A 27316-nucleotide genomic window follows, 5' to 3' on the forward strand; every position below is an offset into this window, starting at 1 on the left:
CTGAGACTGTTGATGCCGACGCAGAATTCTTGGATTTTCACAACAGCAAAACTGTGACCAAACCTGGATCGATTCCGTTACTGTGGACGGGCTAGCACCAGCACCACGTGGGACACAATCAATTCCAATTATAAATGGTGCGGGATTCGCCGGGTCCGAGATTGACACTCAGGAGGCTGACAAGCGGCAGCCACATGTGCACATTACACTCCCCTCACACACACTCATCCCAGCCAACAATATGGCACTGGTTGTGCTAGAGCGGGCCCATACAGCTGATGGGTCGGCTGAGGCCAGAGGGCACCTATACGGCCCGTGGCCCTCAGCTCACAGGGGCTGTCAGCGGCGTGAGCAGCTACATGGTTGCCTTTCTGGCTGTGGCAATAGTGTTCTGTGCCCATCCACCCCAATCCCACAGCCCACCTCCTGGGCACCCCTCGCTGCTCCCCTTGGCCTTGGCAGAAGCCCCCCTGCCAGCGGCAAACTGTCAGCAATGTTGGACACTTTCCGAACGTCCTCTCTCTCCCTCAGCAGTCATGACGCCGGATTCACGAAGCATGAGTGAACTGCGCCATAGGGAACTCGGTCCGTCAGAGGTGGTGCATCGCGGAAGCCCCAGGGAAAACTGGGTCAGGCCCGCTAATGATATGCAAATGGTGTCTACTGTAAGTGCATTCCGGACAGCATTGACACCACTGTCAAGGTGACGGAGAATAGCGATTTGGCGTCAAATCGGTGCTCGCCACGATTTTAGTATTGGAACCTATTCTCCACCTAATTACGTTTCGTGATTTTGTCATCAGCCAATGGAGAATATCTGCCCTATATGTTTATATTTTGAGTAATAAATCCCACAAAAGAAATATAACTGTGTATGTGTCATATTGAGTAAGCTCAAGTTCCTAGAAGCTCAATAGGAAGTCCGAGAGACAAGAACCCACGCTCAAAAAGTACTGACTTAGTTTGAGCAGCTAATTTGGAAAATCCCCATTAGGAAGTTAAAGAGTTGTCTGACAGATTGGGACTCTAGGTAATCCCTCCCCAGTGACAGCCACTCAGTGTTCTATCTAAAAGATAGTTTTCCCTCTTTCAGTGGTTTAGTCATAAATAATGGGCAGCACGGTAGCATTGTGGAATGGGCAGCACGGTAGCATTGTGGATAGCACAATCGCTTCACAGCTCCAGGGTCCCAGGTTCGATTCCAGCTTGGGTCACTGTCTGTGCGGAGTCTGCACATCCTCCCCGTGTGTGCGTGGGTTTCCTCCGGGTGCTCCGATTTCCTCCCACAGTCCAAAGATGTGCGGGTTAGGTGGATTGGTCATGATAAATTGCCCTTAGTGTCCAAAATTGCCCTTAGTGTTGGGTGGGGTTACTGAATTATGGGGCTAGGGTAGAGGTGTTGATCTTGGGTAGGGGGTAGGGTGCTCTTTCCAAGAGCCGGTGCAGACTCGATGGGCCGAATGGCCTCCTTCTGCACTGTGAATTCTATGTAAAAAAATCTATGTAAAAATAGACGATTGTTCATCCAAATCAGGAATCCTTAAATCCGTCAGAGTTCTAATATTTTTCAGATCTAATTCCTTTTCTACAGGGAGTTTTATTTGTATCCATCTCTAGTCCAGAAACATTGTCCTGCTATTTTTGTGAGAAAGACCTATGCAGTCTGCTGATTAATTGATATTTATTGTCACATGTACCAAAGTACAGTGAAAAGTATTTTTCTGCGGCCTAGGGAATGTACATAGTAGACAAAAGAATAATCAACAGAGTGCATTAACAAATGCTACATTGTTTAGAACAGGTAATTGCATTTTGATGTCTCATCTCAGAAACATTGGCAAGGTTTCATAAAAATGTAAAGCCATCAGGAGATGGGGACTTTTGCACTCTCCAGGGGATTGAGTGTCTTTCTTTTGCCATTCCACTTGGTTGAATGCAAGCTGTATATTGTTGCTGCCTGGACAGTCTCCATTGTCTCGACAGGGTTTCAGGGTTTTTTAAAGATCCAGCCAGAAAAAGAAAAAAATTTAAATTATTTTTTGAGAAAAAGCACATCCTCATCTCGTATTATTCAGGACCCTTGCCAGAGAGGAAAGTACTTTTGAGCATACATGTTCCATTTCGCTGAGGTGTTTAGGAAAACACATGAATTCTGCCTTTGACTCTCTTTGTCTCTACAAAGGCTGAGAGAATGAAGCTATCATCTGTTGAGGGCCCCAGACCAGGGATAGCCCACAGTTTGATAATGACTCCCTGTGAGTCCTCCTCCAGGTTGTGTGATTCCAGCTGGCAGGAAGAGCAGATTCCCCAGGCAGACAAAGGCAGCTTGAATGGAGGTTCTGCTGGTAATCAACAACCATGGGGTTGTCTAAAGGGCATGGCAGCAGTGTGGTAAGAGGCCCAATGTGTTTGCAAAATCTGCCAGGGTAAGTGTGTAACCATTTTGCAAATGGACCTATATGTAAAGATGTGAGATTTTGGTGGGCTCAAGAATGGGTTTGTTTAGTGTCTTGACCAAGTGCACAAGGCAGCATGAAGCAGACTTGCCATTTTGCATGGTAACAGAGGATTCTGGTGGGATTATGGACTACATGCCTGTTAGTTAGCAAGGATCACTGAGAACTGTTCAATGTTTGCAATAGACATGTTGGCCATGCATTGGAAAGCATGATTTTTCCACAGCAGATTTATTGCAATGCCCCTTTTTGTTGTGGGAGAAAAGGGCACAGGGGCCTGAGAGTGAACCAGGACTTAAGGTAGTTGGCCAAACATGCCAGTTTCATCACTCCGGAGGAGTAAGTATTGGCGGCGTCAGCCAACCAAAGGAGTTGTACCAAGGGACAAGACAACGGTGGAGGATGGCCCTTGAGATTCTAAGACCACATAGCTCTCTCCTACAAATATAGGGGATGGTGACTGGAAACCGGAAATTTGGGAAGAGTTAGCATTGATAGGTTTAGACTTTAGAATTTTGAAGAATTTGTAAAGGAATGTGCGTTTCAATGTTGAAGGGGCTGAGGTTTCAACCTTTGTTACCGTCTCCCAGTGGTGTCAGTGTGTGCTTTTACGAAGTATCTCTCTGAAAGATGACATCCTTCATTGTCCTTGTTTGTTTCCTCCATAGGTGAAACTTTGGAAAGTGCGGCTACCAGCCCTGACAGTGGAAGGGAAGCGGAAGAGCAATAATGCTTGGGAATTCAATAGTTAGGGAAATACATAGGCATTTCTGCAGCTGTAGACGTGACTCGAGGATGATATGCTGCCTCCCTGCTGCTCAGGTTGGGATGGTACTGAGCGTTTTCAGTGCATTTTCCTGGAGGAGGGTTAACAGCCAGTGGTCATGGTTCACATTGGTACCAAATACATGGGTAGAAAGAGTAATGAAGTCTTGAAACCAGATATTAGGGAGGTGGGGGAAAAGATTAAAAAGCAGGACTTCAAAGGCAGGAATTTCAGGATTGCTACCAGTGCCCTGTACTCGTGAGTACAGAAATGAGAGGAAGGAGCGAATAAACATTTGACTGGAGAGAGAGCTTTAGATTTGTAAGGCAACGGGACTGATTTTGTGGGGACTTAGAACCTATACAAGGAGAATGGGCCACACCTCAGCAAGACTGGAACTGATATCTTCACAAAGAGATTTGCTAGTGCCATTGAGGAGCATTTCAAGTGGCTTGACAAAGGAATGAGAACCTGAGTGGGAATCCAGATAGGAAAGAAACCAAGCTTGTGATGGTAGGAAGAGAGGTAGAGAGCAAAATTGGAAGGCAATGGAAAAAAAGGCTAGTATCAAATGGGGTCAAAATATGGGAAAATCCCAAAATACAAAATCAGAATCACTATCTGAATGTACGCAATACCATAAAGTAGATGAATTGACGGTACAAATAGAAGTAAATATGTATGATCTAATTTTCATCATGGAGACTTGGCTGTGTGATGACCTACCAGGGCCTCACTTTGAGCCCAATTAAAATTAGATTCCTAAATTAAAGAAAACCACTTTAAATTAAATACAGTCCAACCTCAGGCAAGCTGTTGAAATTCAGATAGACAAAAGTCAAATACATAAGTCCCAGGACAAGCTGCCAGAACACGTCTGGATCTGCCCCAGCAGTCACCCATCAAAAGATCATCGCACCCTAGTCTTATGCGCAAGTGTGTCAGTAATCCAAATCGGGCCAGACTTTCTGTCGTCGAGAGTTCCCGCGGATACCTTATTTGGTAAGGGGCTGTGTGAAGGCTACACTATTGAAGATTTACACCTCGGGCGGGCCCAGGTGTCCTGTCAACCAGTCATCAATCGGACCATTAGGTGCTGTGACGCCCTCCTGAGGCCAGGGGAAATGGCAAAAGGGCGTGAAGAAAGGGAGGATAAAAATAGGCACCCGAGGCACATCAGCAGCGAAGACTCGACGTGGGAGGTGACCTTGACCATCTGAAGGTGGACCAGAGAAGGAAGGAAGAAGCTGCCAGCAAGACTAACCTTCATGTAGACGGACCAGAGGCTCAATGATTAGATCTACAGTTCAACCCAGCCATCTTTAAGGGTAGTATGGTTGAATCTTGGCTATTGGCTTGTATCATATGTGGGTAGTTTAAGGGTAATTAATAGTGTTGTTTAATAAAGTTTGTTTGATTAATACTCATGTTTTGTCCTTTGTTCGTCTCGCAACTAAGGGCATCTGGATAAAACATTGATTAATATATCGATCGAAGTATCTGAACTGGACAGATACAACAGCTGCAAGCTGACCAAGACAGGGAACTAAATATTCAAGGGCATTTGACATTCAGGAATGAAAGGCAAAAAGGAAAAGGAAGTGAGGTAGAGTTGTTAATGAAGGATGAAATCAGTATATTAATGAGAGAGGATCTTGGGTAGGAAGATCAAGATATAAAATCAATTTGGATGAAGCTAAGAAATGGTAAGAAGCAGCAAGCATTGTTTACAGGCCACATAACAGCTGTGGTAATGTAGGACACAGTATAAATCAGGAAATTAGTCATATTCTCTTTTCCCTTAATCAGTTTCTTGGTCCTCCTTTGTTGGGTTCTCAATTTCTCCCAATCTCCAAGCTTACTACTTTTTCTGTCATCCTTATAAACCACTCCCTTTGATTTAATGCAATTTTTAACATATTTAATTAACCATTGTTGATTCACCTTACACTTTGGGTGTTTGTGTCTTAGAGGAATGTATATCTGTTGCAGACTGTGTAGTATTTCTTCAAATACTAGCCATTGCCTCTCTACTACCAAATCCTTTAATGTATTTTTTCCAATCCACTACAGCCTCTTGCCCCTCATACCTTCATGATTTGTTTTCTTCAGATTTAAGACCCTAGTTTCAGAGTGGACTATATTGCATTCAAACTTAATGCAAAATTCTGTCATATTATGGTCACTATTTCCCAAAGACTCCTTTACAGAAAGGTTATTAATTAATACTTTCTCACTACACAGCACTAAATCCAAAATAGCTTCATCCCTAATTGGCTCAATTTTGGCTCCAGAAATCCATCTTGTACAAGAATTCCTCCTTTCCAGCAAAAGTGCTAATTTGGTTAATCCATTCTGCATGTAAATTGAAGTCACCCATTATTACTGCAATATTCATTAAAAGTTAAAAGCTTCTCTAATTTGGACAGCACTGGTAGCACAGTGGACTGCACAGTGGTTAGCACAGTTGCTTCACAGCTCCAGGTCCCAGGTTTGATTCCCGGCTTGGGGCACTGCCTGTGCGGAGTCTGCATGTTCTCCCCGTGTCTGCGTGGGTTTCCTCCGGGTGCCCCGGTTTCCTCCCACAGTCCAAAGATGTGCAGTTTAAGTGGATTGGCCATGATAAATTGCCCTTAATGTCCAAAAAGGTTAGGTGGGGTTGCTGGGTTACGGGGATAGGGTGGAGGCATGGGCATAAGTAGGGTGCTCTTTCCAAGAGCTGATGCAGACTCGATGGACCAAATGGCCTCATTCTGCACTGAACATTCTATGATTCTATGAATTTCATTATTTATACCATGACCGGTGGCACGGTAGCACAGTGGTTAGCACTGCTGCTTCACAGCACCAGGATCCCAGGTTTGATTCCCAGCTTGGGTCACTGTCTGTGCGGACTCTGCACATTCTCCCTGTGTCTGTTTGGGTTTCCTCCGGGTGCTCTGGTTTCCTCCCACAAGTCCCGAAAGACGTGCTGTTAGGTAATTTAGACATTCTGAATTCTCCCTCCGTGTACCCGAACAGGCGCCGGAATGTAGCGCCTAGGGACTTTTCACAGTAACTTCATTGCAGTGTTAATGCAAAGCTACTTGTGACAATAAAGATTATTATAAAAAATTATTCAGCCCAGCATTACCATTACAATTTGGTGGCCCCTCTGAGCTCTATCTAAATCAATTCTACATCTTGATCCTTGAATCTAAGATCCTCTCTTACCAATGATCTCATACCTTATTAAGAGTGCTGCCCCACCCGCTTTTCCTTTTTGTCTATCCCTCCTAATTGCTCAATATCCTTGGATATCCAGTTCCAATCTTGGTCACCCTGTAGCCCTGCTTCCTTAATGGCAATTAAATTATACCCACTTACCTCAATTTGTGCAATCAAATATCAACCTTTTTGCGAATGTTGCATGCATTCAAAAAGGGTACCTTTAATTTTGCTTTTTTTAAGGGGTGCCAATCAAGTGGATTGCTCTGTCCTGGATGGTGTTTAGCTTCTTAAGTGTTGTTGGAATTGCACCATCCAGGCAAGTGAAGAGTATTCCATCACACTCCAGACTTAAATGGTGGACAGGCTTTGGGGAGTGAGCAGGTGAGTTTCTCGCCACAGGATTCCCAGCCCCTGACCTGCTCTGGTAGACTAGAGTGTTAATATGGCCAATCCGGTTCAATTTCTAGTAAATGGTGACCTCCAGGATGTTGATAATGAGGAATCCAGTGATGGTAATGTCATTGAATGTCTGGGGTTGATTGTTGGACTCTCTCTTGTTGGAGATAGTCAATGTCTGGCACTTGTGTGGCAGTATCTGACAAGCCATATGGTACAATCATCAACAAACATATCCATTTCTGACCTTATGATGGAGGAACGTTCATTGATGAAGCAGCTGAAAATGTTTGGACCCAGGACACTATTCTGAGGAACTCCTGCAGGGATGTTCCCAGACTGAAATGATTGCTTCCAACAACAACAACAACCATCTTCCTTTGTGCAAGATATGACTCCAACCAGCGGAGAGGATTCCCACTGATTCTCATTGATTCCAATTTTGCTAGGGCTCCTTGATGCCACAATCGGTCAAAAGTTCATTGATGTCAAGGGCAGTCATACTCACCTCATCTCTTGAATTCAGCTCATTTGTCCATAATTGGACCAAGGCTATAAAGAGTTCAGGAGTTAAGTGGTCTTGGCAGAACCCAGGTTATTACTAAGCGAGTGCCCCTTGATTACATCATCGACGACACATTCCGTCACTTTTCTGATGATCAAGAGTAGTCTGATGGGGCAGTAATTGGCCAGATTGGATTTGTCCTGCTTTTTGAGTACGGCAGGGATTTTAAACTCAGGGTCGCAACATGCGGCGGGCGTGAGGAAGTCCCCAACAGCCGCAACTGGCTTTTAAGAATGTCAGCTGCAGGCAGTCCCCGATAGGTTGTGGCATTTGAGGAGGGGGGCGGCACGAGGCTGGGCTGGTCACCAAGCGGAAGGGAGTGTGGGGACAGGGGCTGACAGGCATCCAGGTGGACACGCGATACTAACAGTGGTGGTCCCAGCTTGGAGCTCCGCTCTGGTGATTGGCCTCTGCACGCTGCTGGGCTCGTCCCCCGCGACCGATCGGCAGTATGCAATCTGCGGCTCCGTGGTCAAGCTGTTCAATGCACAATGTCCACTTGCACTCTCACAATGTGAAGTACTGGTTGGGAAATGACCAGTGGTCTGTGACTGGGGTGGATGCAGCTACTGGACAGTAAGAGGGAAGCCAGGCCAGGTTTGTCGGCGAGGAATACCGATCAAATGAGGCCAGTCAATACGGCCGACACTTGTCAACACTGGAAGAAACCTACACAGTCATCACTTTGTGACTCTCTCCAGAAACCAGGAAGTAAGTGCTTTTGGTGAGACTGGAGAAGGAGATGACTTGGATCGAAAGGGACAATGCTGGAAAATCTCAGCAAGTCTGGCAGCATCTGTAGGGAGAGAAAAGAGCTAATGTTTCGAGTCCGATGACTCTTTGTCAAAGCTAACAGACAGAGAGAGTGGGAAATATTTATACTGTGGAGTGAGAATGAAAGATGAGTCAGAGCCACAGAAACCCAGGGAAACTGGGCGCTAATGGCCACAGAAACCAAGGGGAAAGAGTGTTAATGGCAGTCCCCAGAGAGGACAAAAGATGTAAACTAACATCAGAGGATGAACTGTAGGTATGGTGGGAGGGGAAGGGGGAAGCAAAGAGGAGAAAGGTGCAGGAAAGAAAGAAATGGTAAAAGACAGTTAAAATGAAATGAAAACAAATGGGTCGAGGTGGGGCTGATCATCTGAAGTTGTTGAATTCGATGTTCAGGCCGGAAGGCTGTAGCGTGCCTAACCGGAAGATGAGATGTTGTTCCTCCAGTTTGCGTTGCGCTTCACTGGAACATTGCAGCAGGCCAAGAACAGAGATGTGGGCATGGGAGCAGGGTCTTTTGTTAAAATGGCAAGCAACAGGAAGGTCAGGGTCCTGAATGAGGATAGTGAGGGAGGGACTTACGGAAATCCTGTCGGAGAGAAGAACAGTACTTCTTCAGGGTAGGCATTCCTGGAAGAGAGGTGGCAGGTCTTGGAAATAAGTTTCAAAGTAAAAAAAGAATACCGGCCTTTAAATACGAATGATGGAGTCTTTTCGCCAGCGGCGGCATCAGAGAGGAGGTCACGCACCCTGTGGGTGCGTGCTTTGGGCGTAAAATCATGGAGAGATTCCTCCATTTTGTAGTTGCCAGCATGAAATCAGTGCTGGTGTGAGCTGTATACAGGGCTCCAGGGCCTCTGATGAAGTACTCATTAAGAAGAAACTGAAATCGGGAACAAAGCAGTATAGAGATGATTTCTTGAGGGATGGCTTTAATTGTGCCAATGCAGGATGCAAAGCCCATGTATGTTATGCAGGGACGTACCAGCAAATGAAAGTTTAAAACCCTCAAATCTTCAAAGGCATCTTCCTTATCATCAAGGAAGAAATAGCGAGGCATCTGGATAGAAATTGTCCCATTGGGCAGACGCAGCATGGGTTCATAAAGGGCAGGTCATGCCTAACTAATTTAGTGGAATTTTTTGAGGACATTACCAGTGCAGTAGATAACGGGGAGCCGATGGATGTGGTATATCTGGATTTCCAGAAAGCCTTTGACAAGGTGCCACACAAAAGGTTGCTGCATAAGATAAAGATGCATGGCATTAAGGGTAAAGTAGTAGCGTGGATAGAGGATTGGTTAATTAATAGAAAGCAAAGAGTGGGGATTAATGGGTGTTTCTCTGGTTGGCAATCAGTAGCTAGTGGTGTCCCTCAGGGATCCGTGTTGGGCCCACAATTGTTCACAATTTACATAGATGATTTGGAGTTGGGGACCAAGGGCAATGTGTCCAGGTTTGCAGATGACACTAAGATGAGTGGTAAAACGAAAAGTGCAGAGGGTACTGGAAGTCTGCAGAGGGATTTGGATAGGTTAAGTGAATGGGCTAGGGTCTGGCAGATGGAATACAATGTTGACAAATGTGAGGTTATCCATTTTGGTCGGAATAACAGCAAACGGGATTATTATTTAAACGATAAAATATTAAAGCATGCCGCTGTGCAGAGAGACTTGGGTGTGCTAGTGCATGAGTCACAGAAGGTTGGTTTACAGGTGCAACAGGTGATTAAGAAGTAAAATGGAATTTTGTTCTTCATTGCTAGAGGGATGGAGTTTAAGACTAGGGAGGTTATGTTGCAATTGTATAAGGTGTTAGTGAGGCCACACCTGGAGTATTGTGTTCAGTTTTGGTCTCCTTACTTGAGAAAGGACGTACTGGCACTGGAGGGTGTGCAGAGGAGATTCACTAGGTTAATCCCAGATCTGAAGGGGTTGGATTATGAGGAGAGGTTGAGTAGACTGGGACTGTACTCGTTGGAATTTAGAAGGATGAGGGGGGATCTTATAGAAACATTTAAAATTATGAAGGGAATAGATAGGATAGATGCGGGCAGGTTGTTTCCACTGGCGGGTGAAAGCAGAACTAGGGGACATAGCCTCAAAATAAGGGGAAGTAGATTTAGGACTGAGTTTAGGAGGAACTTCTTCACCCAAAGGGTTGTGAATCTATGGAATTCCTTGCCCAATGAATTAGTTGAGGCTCCTTCATTACATGTTTTTAAGGTAAAGATAGATGATTTTTTGAAGAATAAAGGGATTAAGGGTTATGGTGTTCGGGCCGGAAAGTGGAGCTGAGTCCACAAAAGATCAGCCATGATCTCATTGAATGGCGGAGCAGGCTCGAGGGGCCAGATGGCCTACTCCTGCTCCTAGTTCTTATGTTCTTATGTTCTTATTAAGACTAAGCATGACGGGTTCGAGGACAAACCTCTTGATTTTTTTCAAAGGATGCAGCAAGAACTTAAATCATCAGCTGAAGCCGTTAGCAAAAATGTAACATTGAATGACAAAGCAAGTGAGATTGTGAGGACCAAGTAGGCTCACCGGCCGCATTAAAGGTAAGCAATTATGATATGTCATGAGGGCGGCTGGCGTGACTCGCTAAGGTTGGCCGGCATGGGTTGTGAATGCCGGCTGCCGTGTGTCACAAAGGTCTGCCATTTGGTAAAAATGGGTCACCAGATTAAACGTTTGAAAAACACTGGTGTACAGGACACACCTGGGAAAATTCAACATTGCCAGGTAGATGTCAGTGTTGTAGCTGCACTGGAACAGCTTAGCATGGGGCACAGCAAGTTCTGGAGTACAGGTCTTCCATACAATTACCAGAATTTTGCAGCATCCAATGCGTTCATCCGTTATCATGTGGAACCAAATTGGTTGAAGACTGGCATCTATGCTGCTGGCAATCTCAGGAGGAGGATGAGATGGATCATCCACCTGGCAATTCTGGCTTAAGATAGTTGCAAATTCTTCAGCCTTATCTTGTGCATCGATGTGCTGGGCTTCCCAATCATTGATGGGGATATTTGTGGAGCCTACTCCTCCAAGTCTTCAACTGTCCACCACAACTCATGACTGGATGTAGCAGGACTGCAAAGCTTAGAACTGATCCATCGGTCACTGGGCTAAATCTCTGGCTTTGAAAGCAGATCAAGGCAAGCCAGCAGCACGGTTCGATTCCCGTAACAGCCTCCCCGCACAGGCGCCGGAATGTGGTGACTAGGGGCTTTTCACAGTAACTTCATTTGAAGCCTACTTGTGACAATAAGTGATTTTCATTTTCATTTCATCACATGCTGCTTCTGCTTTTTACATGCAAGTAGTGCTGTGCTATAGCTTCACCCGGTTGACACCTAATTCTTTAGGTATGCCTGGTACTGTTCCTGGCATGCCCTCCTGCAGCTCTTCATTGAAATGTTTAGGTTCAGGAAATCAAACTAAGGTAGTTCCATGGACTGAATCTCAGTTCTGACCATTTCTCATAAGTAAATAAGAGTTGGGGGAGTGGGCTATCAAGAAACATTTTGTCATCAATTTTCTCCTCAGTGAGATAGTTACAGTTATGGTGAAATCACTCAAACAAACCACTGTGGCCAAATAATGACTTGTTACTTGGCTTCATGTCGACATAAGGAAACTTATCTGTTTACTTGCATATGATGGATGAGTGAAATAAAAATATGGTTTCATCAAACTTTTGGGTGAACTATCTTATGATTCACCATTTTTCACCTGTCAGAGTGTCACTGTGATGAACAACTGGAAAAGAAACTGCTCCTTTGTAGCCACTACATAACATTTCTTTAAACTGATTTGCCTGACGTCAAGAGTAGGTTTCCTAGATATGCCTTTAGCAGTTGTCTGATGCATCTTGAAAAGAAACAAATCAATTTGACGTGGGCTACATTTCCAGGAAATGGTCTCATTTTGTTGAAATAATTTTCACCTAAAGCTGTTTGGAATTCTGGCAAAATCTAAAACCAGTTGCACATCTGTTTTTAATTTATTTTGTTGATGTTTTAGATAATGCAATAATTTGCATTGATTTTCTATTATTTCAATAGTTGGGAAGCATTCTTATTTTATAAAGTAACCAAATAACTGTCATAGAATGGAGCTATTTATATCACATGCTGTCCAAATGATTGCAAGAATCTGTGTGATCGATCTTCTGCTTTTCTCACTCGCTTAGGTTAACCTTGGTACATAGAGTGAGTGCTTCATTGAAAGCTTTTAGGATAATCTTGCCCCATGGGCAAAGCCATTATACTGCCAGTAGTAACACTTATGCCTGTAGGTGGTGCTGTGATAGAAACTTTCAATGTCAAGAGTGCCACGCCCAGTTAGTCACATTAAACAACACCGGTATCTTGCCCAGCATTGACAGTTGTATTGTAAAGGTTTAACCCTGTATTTCATTCCCTATAGCAACAAGCCTCAGTAAAACAGTTACATAATCTTAGTTTATTCACCTGCATCAACAAACACAGAAGAATTTCTGAAATTGATGGGGAAGACTTTCCTTTCCAGCAAACCCCCAAAGCCTTCAAAAATGTAACACCCCTCAAACCACACCGATGATGATATGAACTGGCCTTCATGCTGAGGTAATTTACCTGACTTTATTCCCGTTGTAATTTGCTTCTAATCCAGACCAATTCCTCCTCCCGTCCTATCTTGTCACAACTTCACTCTCATCTCTTTCTTTATTTCCTCTTTCATCTTCTCTTCTCTCTCGCTTCATGCTTGTGGTAGCACAGACCCTTTAAGGAGCGAGTCCTTCCAGTCCAAGTCACCAGCTCAGGACCTATCGCGTGCAAGCACACGAACCCCAACCAATGAGGAGAAAGCACAGGGTGGGCGCGCGGGCCAGGGCAGTGTGGACCCAGGAGCCAGAGAGTAAAGACCTAAATATTGTTACTCTCTATCTCTACATAGTTGCCTTTACCTGTTGTTGATAAACCCTCTTATTTGTTGCGAGAAGTCATCAGTGAATTGTCTCCAGCCACCACAGAGCTCTTACCTCCCTTTGCACTTTTGCATCCTCCTCTCCACTCTGCCCTTCGTTCAATTTTTTTGCATTTAAATTCTTTCCAATTAAGGTACAATTTGTGGCCAGTCCAACTACCCCGAACGTCTTTGGGTTTATGGGGGGAAACCCATGCAGACACGGGGAAAATGTGCAAATGCCACACAGACAGTGACCTGGGGCTTGGATCAAACCAGGGTCCTTGGCGCTGTGAGGCAGCAGTGCTAACCACTGCGCCAATGTGCCACCTGTGCCCTCCCTTCATGACTGTTTCTCCTAATCTCTTGCCCCATCCACTTTTCTATTTCCTTTTCCTTCTTCCTCCTCTAATCCTCATTTATGTTTTCTCTTACTTGCTGCTTTCTCATCTTCTGTTCCTTCCTGTTTCATTATTCTTCACTCACCTACATTTCTTACAATTTTCTCCCTTTCCTTCCATGTCTTCTTTCACCTCTCTCCTCTTTCCATTTTGTGCCTCCATCATTGCCCTTTCAAATTCCTCACGTCCCCTCTCACTTTTTCCAAGCACCTGCCCCTCCACCCTTTCCCCCTTCCCCATCCATTTATCACTCCAATTCTACCCCTGTTCTCTTTGCTTATTTTTAGTAAATACTGCTTTTAGTATTAGGGCCCTTGAAAATTCTACAGGAGGTGAACAAGTTATGTTTTAGATTCGGTGTGTGGGACAAACATTTGATTGAAAACTATTTAAAGATGCCTGACTTACCTCTTCCTCCTGTATGTGGTATGATATGTGGGGTGAAATTTTCCATTCTCAGTGGGTGCCTCACCCACTGCCTGAGAAAATGGAGAGACATCATTTTAAATAAATGAAAAAAAAAATTAAATGAATAAAAACCATGAAAAGCTGCAACCGTTTTTTAAAAATAGCGGCCGCACTGCGCATGCGTGCCCGAATATCGGCGCCGTTCATCGGGCACGCATGAGCAATGTGGCAAATTTTTCTTTAACATGTTCACGGCCGCTTGCAGCCGGCATTATGAAAAACCGGCTGCTGCGCGGGGATTTGCGCAATCGGGAGCGCTGCGGACAACGGCTCCGCGACCCTCCCGACACCCGCCTGCGACCCACCCGCGGGTCACGCCCCCGACTTTGAAGAACACTGGGTTAAGGTAAATACACTACAACTAAGTAACCACTAGAGGGAGCACCAGAGATATATATATACACAGACAAACAGGAAGTCGTCTCTCTCTTCACAGGAACGGCAGCTGGTGAGCAGGACACAGATGTAACATAGTATAAACGCTGGTGAGAGAACAAACTCATAGAAATAAAGCATCTACTTCAACTGTAAGACTACGAGCTTTATTCAGACACAAGGGATAATACATGGTACCAGGTGACTTCAGAACACTTACTTGAGGATTACACAAGATGCAGACAAACCAAGATCAAAAACAGAAGAAAACCCGTACGTGGGGAGACTTCGCTGAGTCGATGGAACCCGTTGGAACTCCACCGCAGCTGAAAGCAACTGGTAATTTAAGTCAGAGTGGAAAATCTTTAAACAAACGTTCGAACTGTATATCGTGGCTAATGAGTTGAGCGCAGCCTCAGAAGAAATGAAAATAGCACTTCTACGAGCAGGACACGAAGCTAGAGGAATCTATAACTGCTTTAATTACTTGAAAGGTGAAGACAACACCAAATTAGAAATAATACTTTAAAAAATTTGACGATTACTGTAACACCAGTAACAATGCTGCTTTAAGAGATTCAATGTTCAGAGACCAAATTGCACAGGGGATGAGTGTTGCGAAACTCAAACAATCAGCAAAACAGAAAGGTTTAATGCTGGAAATCGTGATTGGCAAGTGCAGGTCGCAAGAAAAAAAATAACTTTAAGTTTTTAACAAGAACAACGGCGAAAAAGTTCTTTTCCACGGGACTGAAGAAGTTAAAATGGCATCTGAGCACATTTTAAACTGCCCGGGGAACAAAAGGTGCAAATCTTTGTCAGCGCATGTGCAGGAAACCACAGGCGTGCATGCGCAATTGAAAAAAGAAGTTTTGGGCGCAAATCATTCTGCGCATGCACAAGCCACGCATGCGCAGTTTACAAAAAAGCACACAGTAAAGGAAAATCGATTTGCGCATGCGCAATCGATTCCTACACTTTACGTCATGAGCGCCATGACGTCGGACAACTCAGACCATGCCCACTTAAAGGGGAAATGCCCTTTAAAATAAGAATTTTAAAGCTACAAAACCCAATATTCTTACCTCGAAAGACAGAACAATGCCTGAACTTCTACATTACTTCTGCAGCACCCTGGAACAAGCAGTTTGCACCACCTAAAGTGAAGAGCACAATGACAAATCCGAAACCAAAGAAGATAATTTGTTCATTGAACATGAAGAGCACGATGACAAATCCAAAACAAATAAAGATGATTTGTTTATTGAAGAATATTACTCAGACATGGCTGAGTTATTCAGATATGATGATCATAAAAGCATCAGCGCCATGGTTCAAAAGCTCAATACGACTCTACTCATGGTAGATGAATCCAATACCATGTTGCAATGGCAGATCGTCGATACATTGGATGACAGCAACCTGTGAAATAGCCAGGAAGAAAACTATGCCACACTGTGAATACTGAACGACTCCGTAGAGAGAGCACAGATCGACTCCACAGGGAGCTCATTGACAGACTTCAGAATGGAAGCAACTAAAGACTCCAGAGCGAAGTCCATGCATGAACAAGACCATGAAGGTCTCTCCACCTTATCTGAGCAACCAGCAGCAGACTATGAAAGTCTACCAAGCTCACGTGAACAACAAAAAGACTATGAAAGTCTACCCAGCTCATTTAACCAACAAGAAGGCACTGAATGTCTACCCACTGTATGTGAGACAAGTGACGAATAAATCACAATTCCCGAACAAGATGTGCAAGACACAGCGAGACTGCCAACTTGTCAGTACAAAAGAACTTGACAATCAAAGCACAACCACTCGTGAGTCCAGTGAGACCACATCAATTAAAACCTCATCTACTCTTAACTACTCACAAGACAATGAAATCTTGAAGATTTTGACTCCAAAAGAGGAGCACCAAGAACTCAATGATGATTCAAGTGAACTAGAAATGACTCCAGAAGAATGTTGAGTTCACCTGAGGAAGGAGCAGTGCTCCGAAAGCTAGTGTTTGAAACAAACCTGTTGGACTTTAACCTGGTGTTGTAAGACTTCTTACTGTGACCAAGATCAATGCAACATCAGATCATTCTCACAGTCCTCAAGAAGAAACACTCAATGAAACATCAGATGCCACAAAAGACACTGACACAAATAACTTTGAGAATGACTTGAATTATCCACATGGAATAGTCATTGAGCACAACAAGTACAACAAAAACCACAAGAAGCACAACAGAAACAAGAACAACAACAACAAAAACAAAAACAACAAGAAGCACAACAAGCACAACAACAAAAACTACAAGCACGACAACAAAAACTACAATAACAACAACAAAAACAACAACAACAAGCACAGGGCAGCACGGTAGCCTTGTGGATAGCACAATCGCTTCACAGCTCCAGGGTCCCAGGTTCGATTCCAGCTTGGGTCACTGTCTGTGTGGAGTCTGCACATCCTCCCCGTGTGTGCGTGGGTTTCCTCCGGGTGCTCCGGTTTCCTCCCACAGTCCAAAGATGTGCGGGTTAGGTGGATTGGCCATGATAAATTGCCCTTAGTATCCAAAATTGCCCTTAGTGTTGGGTGGGGTTACTGGGTAATGGGGATAGGGTGGCGGTGTTGACCTTGGATAGGGGGTAGGGTGCTCTTTCCAAGAGCCGGTGCAGACTCGATGGGCCGAATGGCCTCCTTCTGCACTGTAAATTCTATGTAATAACAAAGGCAACAACAGCAACAACAAGCACAACAAAAACAACAAGAACAATAACGGAAATAACGAAGTTAGAAACGACAAAAACAACAATGAAACAACAACTTGTACGACATGGTACAACTCTGCACATGAAGAACAATGTAACAGCACAGCTCAAAACAATGGCAAGAGTACAAACAAACCATAGCATGACAACGAATCTCACAAATTCACATTTGCTTCACTACAAACAAGCAAACTAACTTCCAAGGCAGATAACATAAAGACTCAATACCGCAAGCACAGGAAAAAATCCAGGTCACACAACAAAGATGACATACAGAATCGCTCCACAAGCATAGAAAAAAAAGGCTAAATCAGACCATTCAAACACCTCATGATGACTTCTTGGTTACTTAAACACAAGAACACTGATGACAGGGCAGCACGGTAGCCTTGTGGATAGCACAATTGCTTCACAGCTCCAGGGTCCCAGGTTCGATTCCAGCTTGGGTTACTGTCTGTGTGGAGTCTGCACATCCTCCCCGTGTGTGCGTGGGTTTCCTCCGGGTGCTCCGGTTTCCTCCCACAGTCCAAAGATGTGCAGGTTAGGTGGATTGGCCATGATAAATTGCCCTCAGTGTCCAAAATTGCCCTTAGTGTTGGGTGGGGTTACTGGGTTATGGAGATAAGGTGGAGGTGTTGACCTTGGGTAGGGTGCTCTTTCCAAGAGCCGGTGCAGACTCGATGGGCTGAATGGCGTCATTCTGCACTGCAAATTCTATGATATCTATGATGACATTCACGAAGAAATGACAACATCAACATCACCACTTCAACAACAGAAGAAGAATGCAACTCAACCAAACAAATTCATAAAGTTTGGACTCATAATATTTTTTTATTAAGATTGGACTCATAAGTATTAATTGGCTTTGTATAATCATCAATATCATAATTTATCCATCTGTTTTGTACAATTTTCTTCAACAAAGTACAGAAAATATGTAAAAAGTAAAAAGGGGGACGTAGTCATATGCATCACTGTATATACACGAGGGGTTAAGATAAATACACTACAACTAAGAAACCACTAGAGGGAGCACCAGAGATGTACATATACATAGATAAACAGGAAGTCCTCTCTCTCTTCACAGGAATGGCAGCTGGTGAGCGGGACACATACAGGCAGTTCAGATGTAACATATTATAAATGCTGGAGAGAGAACAAACTCATAGAAATAAAGCATCTACTTCAACTGTAAGACGGCAAGCTTTATTCAGACACAGGGAATAATACAAAGTGGACTGCGATGACTCATCCTCCAGACTGAGAAACCCGGAAGATAACATCCTACCTGCCAGGAGCTGCAAACTGATCAGAGACTGGCAGCTCTTGCACTTGGGAAGTACCAAAAGAGGCCGTGGCTGCTGCTGGGAAAAGACCCTGGAGTTCAAGGAGCAACCCAGGAAACATGTAAGTTCTGTTAGGCACTGGGGGCTGGGAGGAACATGAGAAGAGCTATGGGTGTTGGTAGCAAGGGGGAGGGGGTGAAGGGGGTGGCTGTCAGCAGCCACTCCCTTGATCATGTGCAGATTAGTGTAGATTGAAGGCCTCCACCCTCCAGCTGGCATACAACCCGTAGAGTTTTACCAATGGTGCAGGCTGCATGTCGGCAGGCCCACCTGAAGCTGTTCATGCAGCAGAGGTGGGAAGAGGGAAAGAGGCCCTTAAGCGGACATTAATTAGCCACTTGAGGGAATTGAGTGGAAGCAGGGTGGGAAGGCCGGCCATAGGCTTTCCCACCCAGAACTTATTTCTGGTGGAGGCGGGAAGGCGTTTGCAGTCTGACCCAACAACAATCCACCAAATTATTGGGCCCACCTGCTGCCTCCTTTGCCTCTTGCACGGCTGAAGATTTTGGCTAAGTTTCAAAGTTAAGTGTTAACTGTGATAAGCGTTACTTTAGATTTTAATAGTCGGAGTACATTCCTCAGACAGTAAATATTGCAGACACCAAGTTCCAGCAAAGTGCTCAAAATGCTTTCTGATTACTTTTTTCATCTGCCCCCTTTTAGTTTGTAAAGTATCGTAAATTGTAAGTGGAGTCTCAAGCAGGAACACCTATGCATTTTTTACATTTAATGTTCAATTTTCAAACGGAAGTATAATTTTGAAGCCAAGTACATGTCGACTGTGGTTCAATGTTAGTTCTATTGCCTGAGTCAGAAGATTGTAAGATCAAGTACCCCTCCAGGGTCCTAAGAATAAACCTAGGCTGACACTTCAGTGCAATACTGAGGTGTGTAGCTGTGTTTAGAGGTGCTGTCTTTCGGTAGTTGTAAAAAGTTCCATGGCACTGCTCAAAAGAGCAGGATGGGGTTATACCTTGGTGCCTTGGCTAATATTTATCCCTCAGCCAACATGATAAACATAGACTGTTTGATCATTTTCTCATTGCTGTTTGAGGGAGCTTGCTGAATGTAAACTGGCAACTGCAATTTCTGCATCATAACGGTGACTACACTTAAAGTATCTCATTGGTTACAAAGCATTTTGGGACATCACAGCATTGTGAAAAGCACTGTATGAATGCAAGATTTTTAACTGCTTATCACCAGTTTGCAGAAGTAATTCAATATAAAATTGAATGAAATATAGTAATATAGATGCCAGCAAAAAAAAAATCCAAATTCGTTGATCACTAGAGGAAATATGGCTGAAATTGAAATGACTTATTTTCATAACCTATAATTAAAGACTTGGAAACAATTTCGGCAGGGCTTGTTAAGCTATGTTTTTCTTGATTGAAAGGGACTGAATTGAATCCCCAGTCTTACTCAGGAATGATTCTTTCCCATACCACATGGCAAGCTCAATGAAAAGTTAACCCACAAATGGCTTTGAATGACACAGATCCCGGGTCACTGTCCGTGTGGAGTTTGCACATTCTCCCCCTGTCTACGTGGGTCTCACCCCCACAACACAAAAATGTGCAGAGTAGGTGGCTTGGTCATGCTAAATTGTCCCTTAATTGGAAACATCTTTTAAAAATAAAAAAAATGGCTTTGATCGGCAGGATTAGTCTATTGATTTGGATAATGAGCCATGATCATAATGAATTGTGGAGCAGACTTGAAGGGCTGAATGGCCTCCTCCTGCTCCTATTTTCTATGTTTCTGTGACAGAGTTTCAGGAGACGAGCCTTTGAGGAGGAGCACAGATTGAGCATCGCTGTACACTTCCTTCTCACCCTTATCTGGCTTTTAATTTTGATTGCAAAGATAATTTGTTACAATGTAAAACATTTCTATGACATTTTTGTGGTGTGTACATTTTTGTTTTTAGTCCTTCAGTTCTCTCTGCCATTTTTTTTAGTTAATTCATTACTTATATCATTACCTATTTTGAGATTTTCCACAGCAGTTCTGTTCCCTTGTTAGAAAAATCTTTTTACCAGTTGTAGTAAGTTGGGAATCATGTTAATGCTATGAAAATCGAATATTATGCGATATAATGGAAAAGATACAGAATTCTTTAGTTCGTATCAATAGGTAAGTCAACAGTTATGAGCTAACACTAATAAGAGTAACTTTTGTGGTTTTCAGCTATCCTGCTTTAAAGCTTCAAGGTTTTTGCATATCATATGTTGTTTTAATATATACACGTTTATAAACATTGTTGGACGGGTACTAATATAGTGCAGCATTAGCAGTTGCGGCATCATGTATTTTTAGCTTGCAAGCCAATTATTTTGGATGGAAACTGTCTGCTGAGCAGGATCTACTTATGGCCACGGGCTATAATCTTTTCAATGTTTTAGAAGCTTGATTTATAATTTTTCGCAAAGTCGCTTACAATGTCATTCATGGGAATAAAGAACTGCAGTGTCTCAGTTTGGAAACTACAAGGACAACAGTTTGTATCTAAAACAAAGTAAGATTTAAGGCCAGGGAAAGAAGCAGCAGAGAAGGAAATAATGATTTGGAGTCAAATTAGTCACAGGAGGGAGGATAACTAAAGAGAGAGAAATTGCATTGTGCTGAGGTAAAAAATGAAAAGTATTTTTCGAAGTAAAATGTTAAATTGAAAATATCAAGACACTCATACCTGTAGATATTAGACTCCAGTGGACTGGAGACATTCAGTAGTATTTCAGCACGGGGCAGCACGATAGCATAGTGGTTAGCACAATTGCTTCACAGCTCCAGGGTCCCAGGTTTGATTCCCAGCTTGGGTCACTGTCTGTGCGGAGTCTGCACGTTCTCCCCGTGTGTGCGTGGGTTTCCTCCGGGTGCTCCGGTTTCCTCCCACAGTCCAAAGATGTGCAGGTTAGGTGGATTGGCCATGATAAATTGCCCTTAGTGTCCAAAATTGCCCTTCAAAGGGTGGGGTTACTGGGTTATGGGGATGGGGTGGGGGTGTGGGCTTGGGTAGCGTGCTCTTTCCAAGAGCCGGTGCAGACTCAATGGGCCGAATGGCCTCCTTCTGCACTGTAAATTCTATGAAACATAATTACCAGCTATAACTTTCTGTGATGTGTTTAAATTATATTTACTTTGCAAACCCAACAATTTTTTTAAACCTGTGGGTGGTTAGAGGGCATGCTGCCATTCCGATGAGGTTAATGGCGGAGCACTGCAAATCATCCAGCAATTTGCGGCGATTCGCAACTCTCGGGGTATATCTTCCTTGACACAAATTAGTACATGATTTGCACACTAATGATGCCATGTGCATCGAACTTGTTAACACTTTCCCAGCAAGTTCTGGGCCAATATGTTTGCAATTAAATTCTGCCTTATTATCCTAATTCATGGTTTAGAAGCCACACCTAAGACAGAAGCCAGCAAGAGAATGTTGTGATTTCATATTTGACTTGTGTAATGTCTTCCTCTTCTGTATAAAAAAAAGTCACCATCTGGAAATAGGCCAGGGATTAAAGGAGGGGATCATTAACTAGGATGAACAGCCGTGAAGGCTTTTAAGGAATAGAAAAATTGAAGAGACAGTGGGATTTATGAGAGATGCCAAAGAATGGAGCTAAGTAAGCTGTCTAAGGGTTGCACAGAAGGTAAAAGTTAAATGATTATAGGGTGCCAAAAAGACTACAAGGTTGAAGAATGTTGCAAAGATAAAATTAGGTTAGGCTGTGGATGCTTTTTAAAGACACGTTTAAATTTTAATGCTTTTAGTGATGGGAAAGACAGTGAGATGGGTAAATTAGTGAAGTTTAGTGTGAGACACAATATGAGTAGCAGTGTTTTGGTCATGTTTGAATTTGTGGAAGGTGGAATGTTAACATGAGGCCCTTGGAATCCTCATACAATAGCTTAAAAGGAATAATGTTGGGGTGGCTGTCGTGGCGATATATAAGACAGTAAAGTTCTAAAATGATTAAATCTACTCATTTTCCTAAGGACATGATATCTGTCAGGTAAGAGAAGCTTTATAGATCACACGTAGATTTGAGAGAGCCCTAAATGATTGATGTGCAAACTCTCCAGCCTTCATAGGCTGCAGGATACCAACCTACAGTAAGCATTCTGACATCTGATACGAAAGGGACAATGCTGGAAAATCTCAGCAAGTCTGGCAGCATCTGTAGGGAGAGAAAAGAGCTAACGTTTCGAGTCCGATGACTCTTTGTCAAAGCATACATCTGATGTATGCCTATGCTGCATAGAGTCTGCATGTGCCTGTAATGGTATTCTGGGCCCAGATTTCTGCTCCTAAGTTCAGAGCACAGATGTCATGAAAAGACCTGCCTTCGCAAAACAGACCCGAGTGAAGGGGGGGGGGGGGGGGGGGGGGGGTTTGTAGGAAGTCGAGGTTGAGGGCATGAAGGAAATGTTGGGATGTTCACAGAAGTTGGGTCGGCCACCTCTGGAAACAATGTGGGAGCTAGCCGCTGGGGGAGCTGGGTGAAAAGAATGGGCTATGTAAAAAGCAGCTGTAAGAAAAACAGAAATTTAAAAAACCCTCTTGTCTTCACCCCATCACAGTCAACACACTCCCCATGCCCTGTTCATGGTACTCTTATGTCCACATCCCCATAACTCTGCATACCTGCCATGTGAACCCATGCCCCCCCCCATCACCCGTTGTCTTTACACCCTCAATGCCAACTAAACTGGTATCCGCCATGGGCAGACCTCAGGGCCTATCATGAGATTAAATAAAACCTAGGAACAGGATGAAAAAATATTCACTTTCATGAAGTGGAGAACAAAAGAGCATAGAATTGCAGAAGTTAAAGATAGAGATGGTAGGAGATCAAAGGGGAAATAAGAAGGGATGTCACACTTACATGTTAAAAGAGTAACTTCTAAGATTAGGTATTCAGTTAAGACAAGATCAAAAGGGGACCGGAGAATCACGGGAAGCCGGAGTATGTAGGGTGCTGGGCCCATTAAATAGATGTAAATGGGTCATTTATTTCATTGCTCCCACTAGCATGCAGCGTGGACCTTGTTCTCACTGCCAGTGGGAGTATCAGAGCATTGTGTTTGGGTCGGGGCCTGGCGCTGATCCCGATATTGCCCCAACACCCGATTCTCCATCCCATCAGGAAACGTGATCGGGCATCCCATGTCAGGAAATTCCAGCCTGGCACTTTTCTCATGGTTTTCATCTCTGTTCCCACATTATATCAAAATAAACAGTTAAGAACCTGCATTTCAAGCTTCCCTCTGTGATTTTTGATGCCCTCACATTTAGCATCAGCAGGGTTTTAAGCATAGCACCAATCTGATAATTATTGCCCTCAGGGAAATGTCAGCAGAGTGGAAGAGCAAGCACCGATTTTTGTTTTTCATTTGCAGATTGTCTTTATTTTGTACATTTGCAGGACAGAAAATGTAAATGCCTTGACAGTTCTAATGAGTATATCCACATTTTACACACATTAATGTCTACTTTTAGGTATTCCAAGGAATCGTTACATCCCCAGAGGGCATCTTACCTCACCAAGGTGGCCCCTGGACCAATGCCAAGATGGTCCCCGGACCTATGCAAATGATTTTGACAGCTTTAGACCATTTGCTGAAAATGTCTAAAGCCCACAAATCATGCTTTGTACATCCCTCTAATGAAATTTGGATCTGTTTGAATGCAGCTGCACTTTTCAATGTGCAGCACCTCTGTGAAGCATGGATATGCAAAAATCAAGCACTGCCTCCCGAGCGAAAATGGTAAATGCCAGGTGTTGGGGTGAGTTTTCCAGAATTGGAGCTCCAGCGTAATTTTGGTCAAGCCGGAATCCTCACTATGAAAATTCAGGCCCTCGTGGTTATACTACCAGGCAAGAAGCAAAAGATAATGAACTTAAATCCACCATTGCAAGTTACAAAGTTAAATTGAGTAAGTCTGTTTGGGCTAATACCTTGAAATCCTTCCAGATTGTTGCTTTAAAAAAAGGACTTGTTCACTGGTATATTTCCTGTACCGTGACCCCTACCTGATTGCAGGCTGACAGTATGATCTTATGTGGTTGGCATGTAGTGACTATTCAAGTGATCTAACAAGTCAATCTTTTAGAAGATAACTACAATAGAATGTAGCTACTTAAAAAGCTATATTCCTACCAAGCTATTTAAGCAATGACAATAACCATCAGCATCCCGAAAATCACATCACCATAACAGAAGCAAGAACCCCAGACATGAGCAATCTGAAATAAAAGCAGACAATGCCAGGAATACTCAGTATGTCAAGACACATTACAGAAAGCAAACAAGTTAAAAAGGTTATCAGTTTAATTTCATCCAAGCGAAGACACCTCTGACAGAGGGGTTCAAAGCCACAAACTTCTGACTCAGCAATGAGAATGTTCCAACTGAGATACAATTAACGTAGTCAAAATCACAATCAATTTGAACTAAAGTTGTAGGACTCTTTCTTTTATTTGATTTATGCCACCCCTCCAATTTTGAGTGAAACTGGTGGGTAATTCTTTGGCAAACACTTAACTGGATTCTCACTTGTCCCCATTACACTAGTCACAAGGAACACCAGTTCCTTGAGGTTTACTTTGAGAGATTGAATTAGGAAGCAGAGAATCCATGATAAACTTGTATCGAGTCTTGGTTATAACACACATGGAGCATTCCATATTATGAAAAGGCTACAGTACCTGGAAACATGCAAAAACAATTACTAGGATAATGCCGCATTGAGAGGTTATGGCTGGGATTCTCTGAAATCCTGGCCAAGTGTTGACGCCGGCGTCAAAACCGGCGTGAGCGACGCCAGCGTCAACGGGCCTCCAGGCCCAGGCATTCACACCTTCTTCGGGGGCTAGTACGGCGCCGGAGTGCTGTGCGCTCGAAAGCCAGCACGGGTCCACGCCTGCGCGGCATGGCCGGCACAGGTCCGCGCATGCGCGCCACAGCTGGCGCGGGCACTGGTTCCCGGCAATATGGCGGAGCCCTACAGGGGCCCGGTACACAGAACATAGACCACCCCCTTTGCAGTCGGATCCCCTCCCCCCCCCACTAGGACGGCCCCCGCAGCCAGAACTTCGAGGTCCCGCCAGGTGGGACCATACGTAACCCACGTCAGCGGGACTCGGCGGAACTTGGCGGGCACTCGGCCCATCAAGCGGTGAGAATCGCGTGGGGGCCGCTTTCAATGGCCCCCGACCGGCGCGGCAGTGACCGTGCGGGCGTGATTGCCGCCGATTCTCCGGTCTCCGGTCGCCCCCTAGCGATTCTCCAACCCGGCGCAGGATTGGAGAATCCTGGCCAAATTCTATCAGAAAGCCGATTATGACTCTTTTCTGAAGAAAAGCAAAGGCTGATGGGTAACCTGATATAGATTTTTAAGATTATCAAATTATTTGACGGGGAAATGTAGAGACGATGGTCCCACTTGTCAGGGTGAACAAAATTAGAGTCATGTATCAGTTAGTCACCAAAAAATCTTCCACCAGTGCAAGGGGCCCATGGACCTCTATCACAAAGATTCAAACCATCTATTCAGCTGCCTTTGCTGTTTCCTTCCCTTCCCCGAGACCATTAGACCAAAACTCATGCCTTTGTCCAGATTCAAGCTCATCTCCTGCCTTGTTCTTTCCGAGACCACCTTGCCAATTAAACCCATCTCTTGCTTCCTAGTTCCTAATCCAGCTAAATTGTTGACCACCCAACTTTAGGTAATGAATTTTGGAAGGTCTAATACAGGTAGGGAATATACAGTGAATGGTAGAACCCTCAAGAGTATTGACAGTCAGAGAGATCTAGGTGTACAGGTCCACAGGTCACTGAAAGGGGCAACACAGGTGGAGAAGGTAGTCAAGAAGGCATATGGCATGCTTGCCTTCATTGGCCGGGGCATTGAGAATAAAGATTGGCAAGTAATGTTGCAGCTGTATAGAACCTTAGTTAGGCCACACTTGGAGTATAGTGTTCAATTCTGGTTGCCACACTAACAGAAGGATGTGGAGGCTTTAGAGAGGGTGCAGAAGAGATTTACCAGGATGTTGCCTGGTATGGAGGGCATTAACCATGAGGAGAGGTTGAATAAACTCAGTTTGTTGTCACTGGAATGACGGAGCTTGAGAGGCGACCTGATAGAGGTCTACAAAATTATAAGGGGCATAGACAGAGTGGCTAGTCAGAGGCTTTTTCCCAGGGTAGAGGGGTCAATTACTCGGGGGCATAGGTTTATGGTGCGAGGGGCAAGGTTTAGAAGAGATGTACAAGGCAAGTTTTTGTACACAGAGGATAGTGGGTGCCTGGAACTCGCTGCCGGAGGAGGTGGTGGAAGCAGGGACGATAGTGGCATCTTGGGGCATCTTGACAAATACAGTGAAGTCGTATGGAGTTCAGGGTGTACTAGCTAGATGGATAAAGAACTGGCTGGGCAACAGGTGACAGAGAGTAGTGGTGGAAGGGAGTGTCGCAAAATGGAGAAAGGTGACTAGTGGTGTTCCACAGGGATCCGTGCTCGGACCGCTGTTGTTTGTGATATACATAAATGATCTGGACGAAGGTATAAGTGGTTTGATGAGCAAGTTTTCAGATGATACTAAGATTGGTGGAGTTGCAGATAGTGAGGAGGACTGTCAGAGAATACAGCAAACTATAGATAGATTGGAGAATTGGACAGAGTAATGGCAGATGGAGTTCAATCCAGGCAAATGCGAGGTGATGCATTTTGGAAGATCTAACTCAAGAGCGGACTATATGGTCAATGGAAGAGTCCTGGGAAAATTGATGTACAGAGAGATCTGGGAGTTCAGGTCCATTG

The sequence above is a fragment of the Scyliorhinus canicula genome, chromosome 10 (assembly GCF_902713615.1).
Source record: "Scyliorhinus canicula chromosome 10, sScyCan1.1, whole genome shotgun sequence".
NCBI lineage: Eukaryota > Metazoa > Chordata > Chondrichthyes > Carcharhiniformes > Scyliorhinidae > Scyliorhinus > Scyliorhinus canicula.